The following is a 15,559-nucleotide window of genomic DNA, read 5'->3' on the forward strand; positions in this document are numbered from 1 at the left end:
CCTTAGTCCTTAATCCAATATTTAATTAAGGTCCTCAAGTCACATAGTCATAATCCTCTAAGATTAAGTCACTAATCCCTTATGGATTAACCATTAATCATTCTCTAATCAACATGATTAACCCTTAATCATTCCTTAATCAACATGATTAATCATAGTTAATCATCCTTCAATTAGCATAACTAATCATTAATTACTAATTAATCAAGGTAGCTAACCTTAATTACTTACTAATCTTTAACCAAATAACATGATTAATCTTAGCTATCACTAAACCATAATTAATCAAGGTAATTAATTCTAATCTTCCTCAAATAAATAATTAACTAAAAAATAATTAACACTTAGGGAGGTAAACATACCTTAATTAGCTCTTAATCGGCGATTAGAGGTGTCTAACCTTGTTTTCTCCCTTTCTCTCTCTTCTTTCTTCCTTTCTCTCTCCTAGAACTCAAGAACACAACATTCCCTCTCGTGCAAATCACCTTGGCCGAATTCTTCATGGAAGGGGGGTATTTATAGGCTTTGATATTTCAAAATTCCAAAAATGCCCTTCGGGAAAAAGATGCGATCTCGGCCGTCCATTTTTTTCTACTTTACACATGGACAAATCTTAGGGCACACACCATAAGAAGTTGACATATGGATGGACACCTAATCACCATGTGATTTTCATGTGGAAATAAAATATTATTTTATTGTTTTGTCTCTTATTTCCCTTTATGCCCTTGAACAATTTGGAAAATTCCAACTTTGTCCTCCCCCTTATTTTTGGCCGAAATATTACTCTTAATATTGGAAAAAAAATAACTCATCCAATAATCAGTGCAATCCACTGATTATTTGTATATTTCCGGTCCAATTTTCCAACAATCCTGTCCAATTTACTGTCACAAAATTTTGATTTCAACATCTCATTAAATTCCCCTCATCCCAAGGGTAATCCATGATTTTTCTCAAGTTTTACCTCCCTCTATAATTTTCTAAATTTTATTCTGTCAAAAATCACTATTCTACCGATAATAATTCGGTAATAAATATTCTTTAAGCTAACCTCTGCACATCCAAAGGTGGGAAGTAATTTTATAAATTAGGATAATATGTCACATAATTTATCCCTATTTTTCCTTGAATTTTTGAGGCCTCTATATATTTTAAATAATGGAAATTGGCTAATTTTCCTTAATTAACCAAAAATTCCAATAATTACAAATAATTCCCTGATAAATTATTTTTAATCTTATATTCATCTTCTAAGCCTCAAACATTATTCTGTACCCTCCTTTCTATTTTTCATGATTTTCTAGAAATTTTCAGGAATTTTGGACATTATTTCCAATACTGCCCTTTCTTGACCGATCTTTTCAAAAATGACCGTTATGTCCCTATCCTGATTTTTTCTCATAACTTGGGTCCTCTACCAGTCTACTATACTACTTGACCATAGTCAGTCACAAATCATTCATCAATTAGAATAAAATTATCAGGGTGTGACACAAATCCCAAGATGAAGGTTTCTTGGCTCACTACCAAATTCAGGAAACATTTCATCTATTTTCTTTTACTAAGGAGAATTCGCAAGGCGCCAGAGATATTTTTCATATGATATTTTCTCATCAAAATGTCATGTCAACTCTTTTGCTTCCGTTTCATTAGCAAACAAATATTTAAATCGTGGTATTATCAAAAGATACCACAATACCTTCAAAGATTTCCCTTTAGCTGTCTCATTAACATCACCATCACAATCTATGTTCTTTTTCACTTTGTATCATGAGATTTTACATTTTAGGCACTCACTTAGATTGACATACTCTTTTCTGTATAGTACACCATCACTAGGATAAGCGTGCATCTTTTCAGAGCCCATACCTATTTGAGATATTTTTTTTGCCTCATACACACTATTTGGAAGATTATTAACAGATAGAAGCATATCACTCAACAAGTAAGGCAACTCTACAAAACTTTTATCGGTCTATATATTAGTTGCCTTAAAATTGAATAATTTTAACATAGCTGTCAACTATATATACTTAGAACACCCAGGGTATAAAGCTATATCCACATTATTCTACAAGTTGTCATTTATATGTGATTGTACAAAGAACTCTGTTCTAACATCATAAATTATATCATCCATTCTATCATTCAAGCCGCTCATAACTTCCTTTGACTCAACTAATGGCGGTGTTCCTCTTTTAACATGTCATATCTATTTTGTATATCGGAGATTTATCTCCTCATAAAATAAGTGATCTCTTATATCATCAACAATCAATTATCTCTCATCTAAACAATTGACACAAGGGCAAAAATACTTTTCTTGTTTGTTATAAGTATTTTTTTATAGCAAATTTAATACATTGATCTACCCCTTTCTTGTATTCTTTAGTCATTCTCAAAACACTCATCCAACTACGATCCATTCTGTTAATACATAAGCAATTTTGAATAATTTAATTCAAGACTAATACTAACAATATTTTAATTCAATTCAGTTTAATTCTAAGAAAATTAAAGCAATTCAAAACTAATAGAAGCAAACAAACTTACTTGCAAACTACGCCTTATAAATTTTGAAAATTTTTTTTGCAAGGTTTCCCCTTAAAAGTAACATAAAAATTTCAGCAATAAACCAATTCAGCTCAATTTCAACAAAATTTTTGAAAAGTGCAGCAATAAAATGCTTCTATTTTAGCTTAGATTCACAGCTCATACACATACGCATTTCATTAAGCACCTAAAGTACAACAATAAAATCTGAAAAATTAATTTTCACTAATTCTAACAAGTTAAATAGCAACAAGTAAACTACCTATACCCATTCAATCTCAAATTCACATCATGTACCTTAGGCATTTCATCAAACACTTAAAATACAACATTAAAATCTCAAAAATTCAACTTCAATCAGATTCTAACATTAAAATCTCAATAATTCAAGCTTTAAGTTATTAACCACCTTTAATCATACATTATATCAAGAAGAAGTCAAGTTAAACTACACCCACACAATGAGCTACAGCAATAATGACCCATGGCTAGACCCATGGGGTACAGCTACCTACGGCGACCCACCACAAGACGCATGCAAGAACTATAATAACAATGAAGACCCACCATGTGACCCCTATAAGATCCATGGTGAGCAGTGTAGCAACACAAAGAACGAGGAAGATGAAATTGTCAGCTGAATGGGAGAAAAAACAAAGAATGGGAAGAAGAAAGGGGATGATGAGCTGATAGAGCTGAAAGGGAACAGTGAGCTGATGGAGTTGAAAGGGAAAAAAGAGAAAACATTTAGAAGAGAGGAAATAAGTGAGTGGGCTATGACCAAATCTGAAATTCTTTTAAAATAATGACCCCATACTCATTTGTTTGGCCTGACTAGACAAGTATTAGGCTAGTATATTCATCTGTCTGGATTAGAACATACAAGTATAGGGCTCCCATACTCATATAGTCAAGTAGATCAGTATGGGAGCCCATACTCATTTGCTTATGCGACCAAACGAGTATGGAAGCCCATACTAGTTTCCATCACTAGATGAATTTGGAGGCCCATTTTTTTCTATTCTTTAAAACCAATGAAATATGGCAACGAAAATGGCCCTTTTTATATTAGTGATAAATACATCACTTCATTTAGTTTATTTGCTTTCATTTAATTTGTCTGTTAAATTTATAAGAGCTAAATAACTAATTTATAAATATTAGGAAAATCAATAAAGTTAGTCATTTGCAGTAAATGAGTGTTGTTTTCTCTAAGATATTTTTGTTAATAATATGCATTAGAATGAAAACTATTTAACATGTATAATCACTATAAGGACTACTTTGAAGAAAATTAAAAAAAAAAAAAAAAAAAAGATTGGGAGTCTTATATTCAGAATCAAACTGAATCTTCAACAACTGTTATCGGAGGTAGTATTATTTTTCTTAATGGCTAATGAGCAAACTTACTCATAAACTTTTTTCCCCTTATTAGTCATCGTAAAATAAAACATGAGATAATGCTGCTTCTTGAGTAGTCCAAGAAATGGAATAACAATGTTGCACTCTATTAAACTTGAGTTATTTTGACAATTAGTGAAGTCAGAGAGGACAAATTACAAATCAGACCTATAAACATTCCAAATCAGTCTCTTGGTGAAAAAATCCTTGTGTTTATAATATTTTTTATGCAGAGTAATCTACCAGGTCTTTAATATAAAAATTAGTTAGAAATAGATTTGGTCTTTAATATAACATTTTAATTCACTTTGTCTCCTATATTTATTATTTTTCTTAAATTAATTTTTCCTAACTTATACATTGATATACTAATATAATCTAATGTTACACAAAAATATTTCAAAAAAAAAAACATATCACATTTCATTTGTTATAATTAACTAATTTATCAAGCTCACTTACCCTGTGTTTGGTATGAGAGGAAGGAAGGAAAAATTTTAATGAGCTCCATTTAATAATTTAGAAAAAGTGGGGTTTTAAATTTTTTTTTTGATAGGCATGGGGTTTTAAAATTTCAATAAAGAGAGCATGTAAGATAAAAAAAAGTAATAAAAATTAATTAAAAACTTTTAATTATTCTTCTTGAATTTGTTAAACCAAACTCATTGAATTTTTCCCTCTCCTCCATTTCCTTCCCACCAAACGGACCCTTAATCTATCTAAATTAATTAAATAACTTTTATATTAAAGACTGGAGATATAATTTTTTTATATTTAAGTGATATACTAATTAATAATATTAAAATTTTGACTGATTTGCCAAATGTAGTAATAGTTAGAAAAATAAATTTACAAGAACATACTTTGATTAATTGCAACGACCTCGGCGTTGCCTATGATTTGTTCTATGATATCATTCATATTGCTCAGGTCGTTTCCCAGAATAAGAGGAGCCTGCATGTACGTATCCCTTTCATTATTGCGAGCATGAAATTAACAAATCACTATCAATAATATTATTTTGATAGATATCTAAAGTGTGATAACATAGTTTCTATCCAAAAGAATAATAAATACTTTCTTTTAAATAAAAAAGAGTAATTTGGAGTAGTTTCATATATTTTCTACCTTTAACAAAGTCGTTAATGGTTTTTAGCCCCAGTGTGAACCGTGTCCTTAAGAGTTAAGACGTCTTTAGCAAGCTCTTTGGGTTTGAAATTTGCTTCAAAGCTTGGTAAATAGTAGGCACTTATGTTGATTTGGGTAGAAATAAGTCCACCGTCATTAATGATGTCTCAAGCAGGGAGGTTAGCTTTGATTAAGAAGATGTTCGGGTAAAAACTAAAGCACGATTTTAATAGTAATTTTATGAAATTCAGAGGGGTTTTATCTCGGTCTGAATGAAAATATTAATTTTTTAAAGTTCTTTTGGAATACCCCAAACACCCCCTGAATTGGTGGTTCCATCCCTGCTAGTGTGCCAACTCTCGACCATTAAATAAACTGCCTCGCTACGTAGCCCATAGTATTGACATGAAGGTCGCTTTTTTTTTTTTTTAATGTTTTTGTTTTGGGGAGACATGGATAATAAAAAGAAAATTCAGCTGAAAGCCTGGGATCTGATCTGTCTGCCAATTAACTTCTATGGGAGAGGTTTGGGGATCAAGAAAACGGAGGACTTCAACAAGGCCTAGTTGGCTAAACACTTGCCCTTTGTTTGGTGTGAGAAAAATAAAGGAATAGAAAAGGAGGAAAAATTCTAATAAGTTTGATTTAAAAAATAGAAAAAGTAGAATTTTAAAATTTTAGTAAAGATAATATATAAGATAAAGAGTGATAAAATTAATTAAAAGCTTTTAACACTACTTCAATTTTTTAAAATGAGTCTATTAAAATTTTCCTTTCTATCCTCCCTCTTTTATTTCTCTCGCACCAACCTCTTTTTTTAATTTCTCTCGTATCAAACGGACGCTTGTGGAGAGTAATTAGTGCCCCGGGAGACTCCCTCCTCCCATGGTCTGGTGACTCAGGTTGAAGATCCTAATTTTCTCCGGTTAATGGCTGGTCAATTGAGCATTTCATGGGAGATCTTGCCTTTGAAGGAGGATTGTAATGGACTATTGCATATTTTTACTTCTTTTAACAGTTTGCAAGATATTCTTATTTGTAATTGTAATGAACGATTCAATATATATGTGTGTGTGTATTCTACCTTCACAAGTGCCCACAAACTGAAGTGAACGATGTACTCATCAGTGGTCATTCCCCCGTTTCCTACTTCAAGCATGTCCGGGTCTGCAAAATTGATAAATTGGTAGATACACATACTAAACTTAAAAGAAATTATTAATATTAACCTAAGGTGTAAATTTACACACAAAGTTTAAAACCGTAAAAATATTGTCCTTTACTGTTAATGATGTTTACAGTCAATATTAGTTTTTATTTTTTTTTAGTAGGGGGCAATAATATTACTATGATATTAAATTTACACACAAAACTCTCAGGTACCCAACTCTTTTGATTGAAAACTTTTGGGACAAATTTAAACCTTAATCCTACTAACAAATTTAATTTCTATGTGCTTCTGTCCAAATTCATAAGCTCATCCAATAATTTCAAGAGATATATAGAAGAAGCTAACGATTACATCCATCAGGCCCTACATATATTTCGTTATAATCTGCCCTCGTGATTATTCTGTCACACAAAAAAAAGAAAAAAAACAAAATAAATATCTTTATCTTATTTTCTTTTTATTTATTTATTTATATGTATGAAAAATAAAATTCATGAAAACCTCGCCTAGCTGTCACCGATGTCATTGCTTGTTCTCCAGTTGTTTCCTATTTTTGGAGCCCATGGAGCTGGGTCCATGTCCCCACTATTGAATAACTAATAATTAGTAATTAGTACTGACAGATACCCAGAAACGAAGCAAATGGTTTAACATCTAACATTTAACATCTACAATAAAATTAAAAACAATTTCTCAGCCCAAAAATGTATGAAACATTTGCGTATTAGATCTTATATAAATAAAATAAAGGATTTCTATACCTAAATTTTTAACTACTGAGCACGAATTATGACATTTTTAGTGTTATATATATTTTTAATTTAATACCTAAAATTATAAAGTTTATATTTACGATAATGAATTAAGAATTGTATATTTAGCTTTTTATTATCAAGAAAATTAGTTGATTATGATATTTCAGTTTTACATTATAAAAATGCTGTGTGTTTTTTTATCGAGTGAATTAAATAAAATAATTTCAAAAAAACGAAAAAGGTATGTTTACCATTCACATAAGGAATAGAAGATTGGACGACCCGGGTTCAATAATGCCTTAGACATTATTGGAAACCTGCAAGAGAAATAAAAGAAAAGATATTAACGCAATGTTATAGTATCAAAATTAAAATTACACCATTTTTAATATTTTATTTAAATTTAAATAATATAAAAAATGGCGATATTTATATTAAGTTTTTTATATTCATTATATTAAGCTTTCCAATCATACATGATCATGTACACTATTTTTGAAATATTCGCATTTAATAATAAACTCTCATTAGAAAAAAAATTAGGACACGTGATTATCTGTAATTGAAAAACTTAATATAACAAATATAAAAAACTTGACCTGAATATTTTTCTCTAAAAAATTAACTACATAATAAACACAAATACGAATATACATCTATTGATAATTTTTTAGTTATTTCGCAACCTGACTGTTGGCTTTGATCCATCATGATTGGAGTTGTCATACTTAAGAAAGTCTACTCCCTGCACACAGTTAACCAATCAAGTTATCATTTTTACATTCTATCGTCTTCAAATCAATGTTTTAAAAGCCGGACCGGATATAGAACCGGAAAGATCAGCGGGTCATGGTTCATACGGTCAGACCGGTTAGACCGATGGTCGGACCGGTAACGTAATAATTAAATAAAAAATAATATTATATACTTATATAATTATATAAATATTAACAATAAATATGAAACTAAAGAAAAACTATAGTGGCACCTCACCCTCAAACCACCGTTGATCTTCTTTTTACGTTAATAGTAGAGAGGGTAATGGGCGGTCCCTCTCGGCTCACACATCCCACAAAAGACAAACAAAAAAATAAATATAAAATATCACTAACTTTCCCTTTCTCCGCCAAATCACCAATAACTGATCCTTCACATTCAGATTTCACTATTCACCTTCTTTCCAAGCCTGCAACTCATGACTCGGTAACTTAAAAGCAGAGAACAATGGAAGAGTCACACGACAAGGCTTGAAGTTTGAGGTAGTAATTTCGACGGCGTACTCTGTCTGAATGGGTAAGCAATGGAAGGTCAGAATTTTAGTGGCAGCATACTGTACTGCGTCTTCACATTCATAGTCGAGCGAGAGAGCGACTGTCAAAATCCGGAGAATGGAGCTTCTGAATTCTTAGTTTCTCACTTTCTGTTGAATGTCGAGAGGAAGGGAGGATAGACTAAACAATGAACAAGAGACAATGACACAGATTGGGGATTAAGGGGGCTTTTTGGGGATGGATTTCGATTTTTCTTCAACATTATAGGCAACACAAGTTGGCCGTTCGGTTTTTGAAAAACCGCTCTGGCTTCCGGGTGAACTCCGGCTACCGGCCTAACAGCCGGCTTGAAGCGGCCCAACACGGTTGAACTAGCTAAACGGCTAAACCATGCAAGATGAACCGAAAAGTTCTCCGGTCATCGGTCGGACCGGTCTAACCGTCCGGTCCGGTCCGGTTTTAAAATCATTGCTTCAAATCCAACTATAAACAATATCTTATATTAATAATCGAATATAATATTATTTATACATTATAAATAATATGACTCATTTCGAATTCTGCAAAGAGAAAATACAATGGAGCCTGTCTATTTCATATTCATGGAAAAATGGCCATGGAATGTTCATCTTAACATGGATCATTCAAATTGATTTTAGATGGTCTACATTTAATTTAATTCTTTATTTTTATTTTTTTTGCATTGATAGATGTGAAATTTAAAATAAAAATAATCTTATAAGTGACACTTCAAAAACAATTTCTGATGAAAAAAATTGTGGATTAAAAATTTGAAATTTGAGTCATTTAAATAAAATTTTGAATGATATAGATTTCATTATTGCAATAACTATACAGTGCTTATTACTGTAATGAACACTAAAAAAAATCCAACATATAAGATTGTTGCATCAAATTGAGTGTTAAATCATACCCACGAAGCAAATGTATTTGCATGTTGTTGCTCATGACCAAGTGAACCAGGCATACTATTATCACAGGTAAAGTAACTGTAAAATTTTAAAAAAAAATAAAAACAAAAAAGTGAAGTTTGTCATAAGAAGCACATTATGTAAGAAATTATTAATAATAGTAGTAACAATAATAATAATACCCTGCAGATGAATATATGCCAAGCTTGAGCCCCTTGCTATGAATGTAGTCTGCGAGAGCTTTTATTCCAGAAGGAAATTTTGTCTTGTGGGCTTGCAAATTACCCTAAGTTCATGATAATTCATATTTAATTATAAGATTGCAGAAGTTGGTGCAACAAAAAAAAAGGATTTAGAAGCAATAAGATTTAGAAATTATCTTAATTAAGAATTATACTACAGGTCTTAAAAATAAGACCTAGATTAGGATCAGAGGTAGTATCAGAATAAGTAGTACCTCGTAGGTACGATCTGGTTTAGCCCAATAATCGTCTGAAGAAACAATTCATTATAATTTTGGGTCAGTTTCATAAATGAGTATAAGCAAAGGGATTAATTCGTAATTTTGCTGATAAGAAGAAACATTTATTCCATAAGAATACAAATTCAGGCACACTAATAATTAAATAAAAGCGAACATTTATTAATCACTATTTTAGCTAAGCTTCAGAAACTAAAAAAATGTACTTAAAATAGCATGGTACTGGTGGCCGGGCTTTCCAAAGTTGTTATATATTATATTATAAATTCAAAACAGTATAACACCAAGAAAATTTGGTAATATAGATACTTTTGAGAAATATACATGAGAGGTAACTTGCGTCTTGCAAAAGATTAAAACTTTAAATACTGTGCTTATAATCCAATATGGGATTCATCATTAAAAGAATTTTTTTTCCTTAAAAAAAAAAAGATTTTAGCTACCCAATTATAGCTGATAATGCTTGAATATATCTTAATTATATAATTATATTTAATAAATAAGATATTTAAGCATATATAATATTCCAAAAATAAAGCGTGGGTACAAACCTATGTTCACATATTGATATCCAAGTTTAGCAAGTCCGGTAGAAATCAACGCATCGGCTGCAGAGAGGTTAAAAAAAAAAAACGAGTCATTAATATTTTTTTGAACATTGAATTGCAAATTTTCAAGCCTACATTTTGCATGCATCTAAGTTAATGATTAATGCGTTGGAAAAAAAAAAAGTTAATGATTAATGCGTTTTCTGTATATTTATATATTATGATTATTTCATGGAAAAAAAATACATTATGATTATCTATTCATTCTAGAATTACTACCCTTTGGGACAAGAGTCTCCATTCTACTATTCTGGTTATAAGTGTAAGAGTCATTTTGTAATATAATTTATAATATAAAATAGGTTTTATATTTAGGATTAGGAGAGTATCATATATTAATGTGGAGACACATTATTCTCTCTTCAGCATTTTATTTTAATGTGTAACTTTATCCATGAAGCATTCATGAATACATACGTGAAATTATAATATTCACTTGGATGCCAAAATATTCATAAGATTCTTTAAAAAAAAAAAGAAGAAGCAAAGCGTCCGTTATTTTTTAATGGTGCCTCCACATCCATTTATGTTCTGAGAGCCAAGGAACATAAGTTTTAAATTAACTGTCATGACAACTTTGCCCAATTTTAAAATTTTCATAGGCATACCTCAGTAAACATTATGGTGTTAAACCCCCAATTTTTTTTATAAACCTTAAAAGATTAAAAAAAATAACTTTAAATTTCATGAGATGTTGGTAACCTGAACTTATTACTTTAAAAAATTAATTTAATAACGTCCAAATAATGAATTACCTGCATTTTTTATGATTGTCTCGTTGACTCCGCACCAATAATGGTTCCAACTGTTCCACCTTAAAAAAATAAAAAGTAAATAGTGGTCAGTATATTATATATACGGAATGAATCCTAGAATTGAAAAACTAATTAATATAAAACCAAAATAGAAAATAACTAACAAAGAAGATAGAATAAAAAATTTCAAAATAAGTTGTAGGATTAATATGCAAATCTACCAACAAAATATTTGCGAATGTGCACTCGTGGGTTTTAATGTCATTATCCATAATTTAAGCAAACATCTATTAACTTCTACAACGTAAAATATGAGGTACCCACCATCAAAAAGTAGGGAGAATTATTATAACGTTTCAAAAAAAAATTTAATTATCAAGAAATTTCAATAATAAGTACCGACATATCATTATCTATCTTAGAATTTGTCATTACGTAATTTAATTATCAAGAAATTTCAATAATAAGTACCGACATATCATTATCTATCTTAGAATTTGTCATTACGTAATTTTAAGATTGTCAATAAATTTTAGAATAAGTAAATCCTTTTCCTGTTATCTGATTGTAATTCTCTATAGGTAATGATGGATTGCTTAAATAAATGATTATGTCATTTTATGTTCTTTTGGAATCTTCATAGACACTTTTGACCCCAGGTGATTTCTTTTTTTCTTTTTTTTATACTTATAAGTATCTTCTTATTAGAGATAATTTTATTGAAGATACTATCGGGTACTAAATATTAGTAATTCTCTTAAAGGAAATTTGAACTTTGAATCATTACGTTATGAGAAACTAACTCTTTCTGATCCCATTGATGCTCCAAGTGAATATGATGTTAGGTATGTATCAACAAATACTTTATAGATTGATTTGCCTCTTGATCCTAACTTATGTTGACATCTTTAGAATTATACAATCAGTAAAATTTCATTTGTTTTCTCACAATCAATTTAGCAGTGGAGGAAGTATATAGAAAGTAGTCGCCCTTTCGGGAACATCCCATAAAACTGAAACAATACAGAAAAGTACGTAGAAAGTTATTTCACATGCAGAAATAAGGAAAGCGAACATACCCCATAGGAGGCCTCAAGCCAAGGCCATTGTGGATAAGACTCTTTCTCTCTTGGTTCTTCTTTTCATAATAAAGATGGCTTTTCAATCTTGAACCGCCTCCACATTCCCACATTGTAACCCCACATAAAATCAACATCAACCCAATAAGTTTCTTCATCTTCCTGCGGCTTATTCTTAGCTGCTTAGTTCTTTCCTTTTCCTTTAAATCCTACCAACGCTTGCTTGATATATACGGATCTGATCTTTTTATAACCCCTCCTTCTCCCTTTCTTCTCAAAATCCCATCTCCACCCTAGATTATAAAAAAAATGAGGGGTACGGATTAGTTTATAACATATTATAATATTATAGTATTGCATAAAAATAAATTTAAGTTTTTGATATTTGGTTTTAACAGTTTATAACTGTAGTATATAAAAAAATAAAAAAATAAATTATAAAATATTATAATAATAGTTTTACAAAAGAGAGGAAAAGTAGAGAAATGATTATGAAAGCATCTGCTTTTGATATATACCTAGCTTCTAACAAATGAGCTAGGTTAGATTGATACTCAGTATATATTAGTTAATTTATTTATTAATAGTTAAATATCCATAAGTAGATATCTAATAGAATGATGTTTATTTTAAAATAAATTAAAAGATTTAAAGAATGCAAGTTATATTTAGATTCTTAGTACGGAGGGATCCAAGGATATGATTCGCGCATCTTTTTCTTGTGACCAGAGAATAGAGATGATTGCGAAATACAGTATAATCTAGAGACTAAAATTTGATTCGATAAAATGTGAACCTAAAAATTAAAGAAGCGATTAGATCATATAAAAAAGTGGGAGAACTTGGCTTTCCAATAATTTGTATATTTTTTCTCTATTTTTTCTTCTTAACGATAAATTTATCATACTCATAATAACACTTCAATAATTTTTTTTATTATAGTACCCAATATTACTTTATTAATGTATTATTTTTTAATATTTATCTTTTTGAGTGTTCAATTTAGTACTCACAGTAGGTCAAACATAATTGTCTCTGATAGAAAAAAAAAACTACCTTCCATTCAAATTAACTTAGTGGAGAATATTTATCTTCAAACTTCATAGTTGAAAAGACCTTAATCACTCGGATTTTTTTTTTTTTTTCCGGTTACACGGATTTCTTTTCAAAAAGGACTTTATAGGTGTATCTGAATTTATTTACAATTTTTTCTACAGTGCGATGTTGCTCATATAAAGGATTAAAAGAAGGGTTTCAACCATTCAAAATATAATATGGACAGTTCCAATTTAAAATTTATAAATTTTAATTTTTAATAAATTTATTTTTTAAAAAATAAGTTATAAGATTGTCTTTTTTTTTTAATTTTATATCTATTAAAATAAATAAAATTTAAAACAAGAAAAAGATTTAAATTGAATCTAAACCATCCCAAATTAGTTTGAAGGGCCCAAATTAGGATAAGTACTCTATATTTATTATTATTTTTCTCATGTGTATGGAATGTGTGCTCTTGTGCGTCTTTGATTAGATGGAAATAGATTCTCAATTATATAAAAAAAAATTTGTGTAACATATATTTTAATTTAAAAAAAAAATGTTTATATACGTTTTGAAAACATATGGAAGATTTCTATAATTTAAGTAAAGCAAGAGGTTGTTAATATATTTTACTCTAAATCTCTAATTAAAAAGTACTTTGAGAATATAGAAAAAATATTTGTATCAATGATAGTAGCGTGTCTTCAAAAATCCAAAATCTTTTAGGTACGTAAACATGAGAGAGAGTGTGATGAAAAGGTCTATGAAAAACACATCCAATATTAAGATTTACGTTCTATACATCTTTAGCTATAAAGAATAGGGTTAAAGTGTACTTGGCATTCTGTAATTTTTTTTTTTCACGTGCACTCAATGTCATAAAGTTATTTGTGAAAAGAAAAGTTATTTATCGGGTAATTTCACCATTAAAGCATTTAAAATGATTCAATTTCATTCAAACCGCTAGCATTAGAAACGATCCTTAATTTCTATTTACAAGTGGGCATTTCCAAATTGAAAATATAATTAAACTTGTTAATTTTTAAAGAATGTGTTTTGCATAAGGAAAAGCCAGCTGAAGTTTCAGCAATTTCTGATCAAAAAAAAGTTTAAGCGATTAAAGTCATATTAAAAATAATTATTATTAAATATAATTATAAGATTCATACCATTTTCTAGTAATTATACATTTATACATAATTTTAGTAAATAAAATCTAAATACAATCAAATTTCTTATAGTCACTTATAAAAAAATATATTCAAATAGAAATCACAACTAATTAAAATTACTTTTAATCAGTGTCACATAAAAATCAGCATCATCTAAAAGCATATTTATTCACCTAACTTAAAGGGAGAAATTAATTATATATTAGAAATTACACAAAAACATAATTAATGTTCCTGTCACACCTCCTTTGTTACCTTATTTTACAACCATGCATTGGAACTCTTTAGGATCATTATATGAGCCTTAAGTATGAGGAAATGCTCAAAAATTCGAAAATTTTGAAAATTTCAGTGCAGGTCGCGACTTGATACTTCTAGGTCGAGATTTGAGGTCATAGAGGCCATTTTTGCTTCCAGGTTGCAACCTCAACTTCTCAGGTTGCAACCTGAGGTCATAGAAAGCCTCGCGCACTGTTGTCATCTTACTGAAATCTTTGCTAACTTTGAAAATTCATAACTAAATGTAAAAAAATCGAAATGAGGTGGTTCTAATTTCTATTTGAAGCTTGTCATGTCTACTATAACGGAAAAATATATCAACCCAGAAAATTGGCCAAGTTGCACTATTCATATGATCAGTTTCCAATTTCCCAGTATTTAGTTTCAACTTTGGAAAAGCATAACTCTTAGCACAAAACTCCAAATTTAATGATCTATCACTTGATTTAAAGATAAAAATGAGATCTATAAATTTTTAAACTCTCATGTCCAAATTTGATCATTTGCTCATTATTTTATATGCTACAAATTTATCACTAGTTAGGGTATTTTTATCTCCTAACTCATGGTTTCTTGAATTTCTTTTCCTTTTTCCCTGCACCATTTGTCACATCTCAAAAATTTTCACCTGGCTATAAGGGATTAAAAATTGGGATGAGGTTCAATGTAGGAACTAGATGGGGAGATGAAACAACTTTTGATGTGAAACCCCGAGGAGGTCCGGGCTGGCATTTTCGTAAGTATCAGTCTAGAAAGGACAAAACGAGAAAATTTGAGAAAAATTCTAGAAAATCCCTGAAAAATGGGAAAATGGAGAGTAGAGGTTTTGGAAACTCGGTTGAGGCCCAAAAGGTGAAATTTCGGTGAAAATGAATTATTACGGAATTTCCCATAAATAGAGGTTTTTCGGGAAATTACTGGGAAAATGAA

General features: G+C 29.9%; 1 pseudogene; it reads right to left on the reverse strand.

Annotated features, from left to right (window-relative positions):
• The window catches only part of LOC114759617 (alpha-galactosidase-like), a 67,530-nt pseudogene extending 55,280 nt beyond the window's left edge, over positions 1 to 12,250 (reverse strand).
• Between the last annotated feature and the right edge of the window lie 3,309 nt (positions 12,251 to 15,559).

Source organism: Neltuma alba, unplaced genomic scaffold (genome assembly GCF_004799145.2).
Source record: "Neltuma alba isolate B1F8T4 unplaced genomic scaffold, ASM479914v2 tig00010875_pilon, whole genome shotgun sequence".
Taxonomy (NCBI): domain Eukaryota; kingdom Viridiplantae; phylum Streptophyta; class Magnoliopsida; order Fabales; family Fabaceae; genus Neltuma; species Neltuma alba.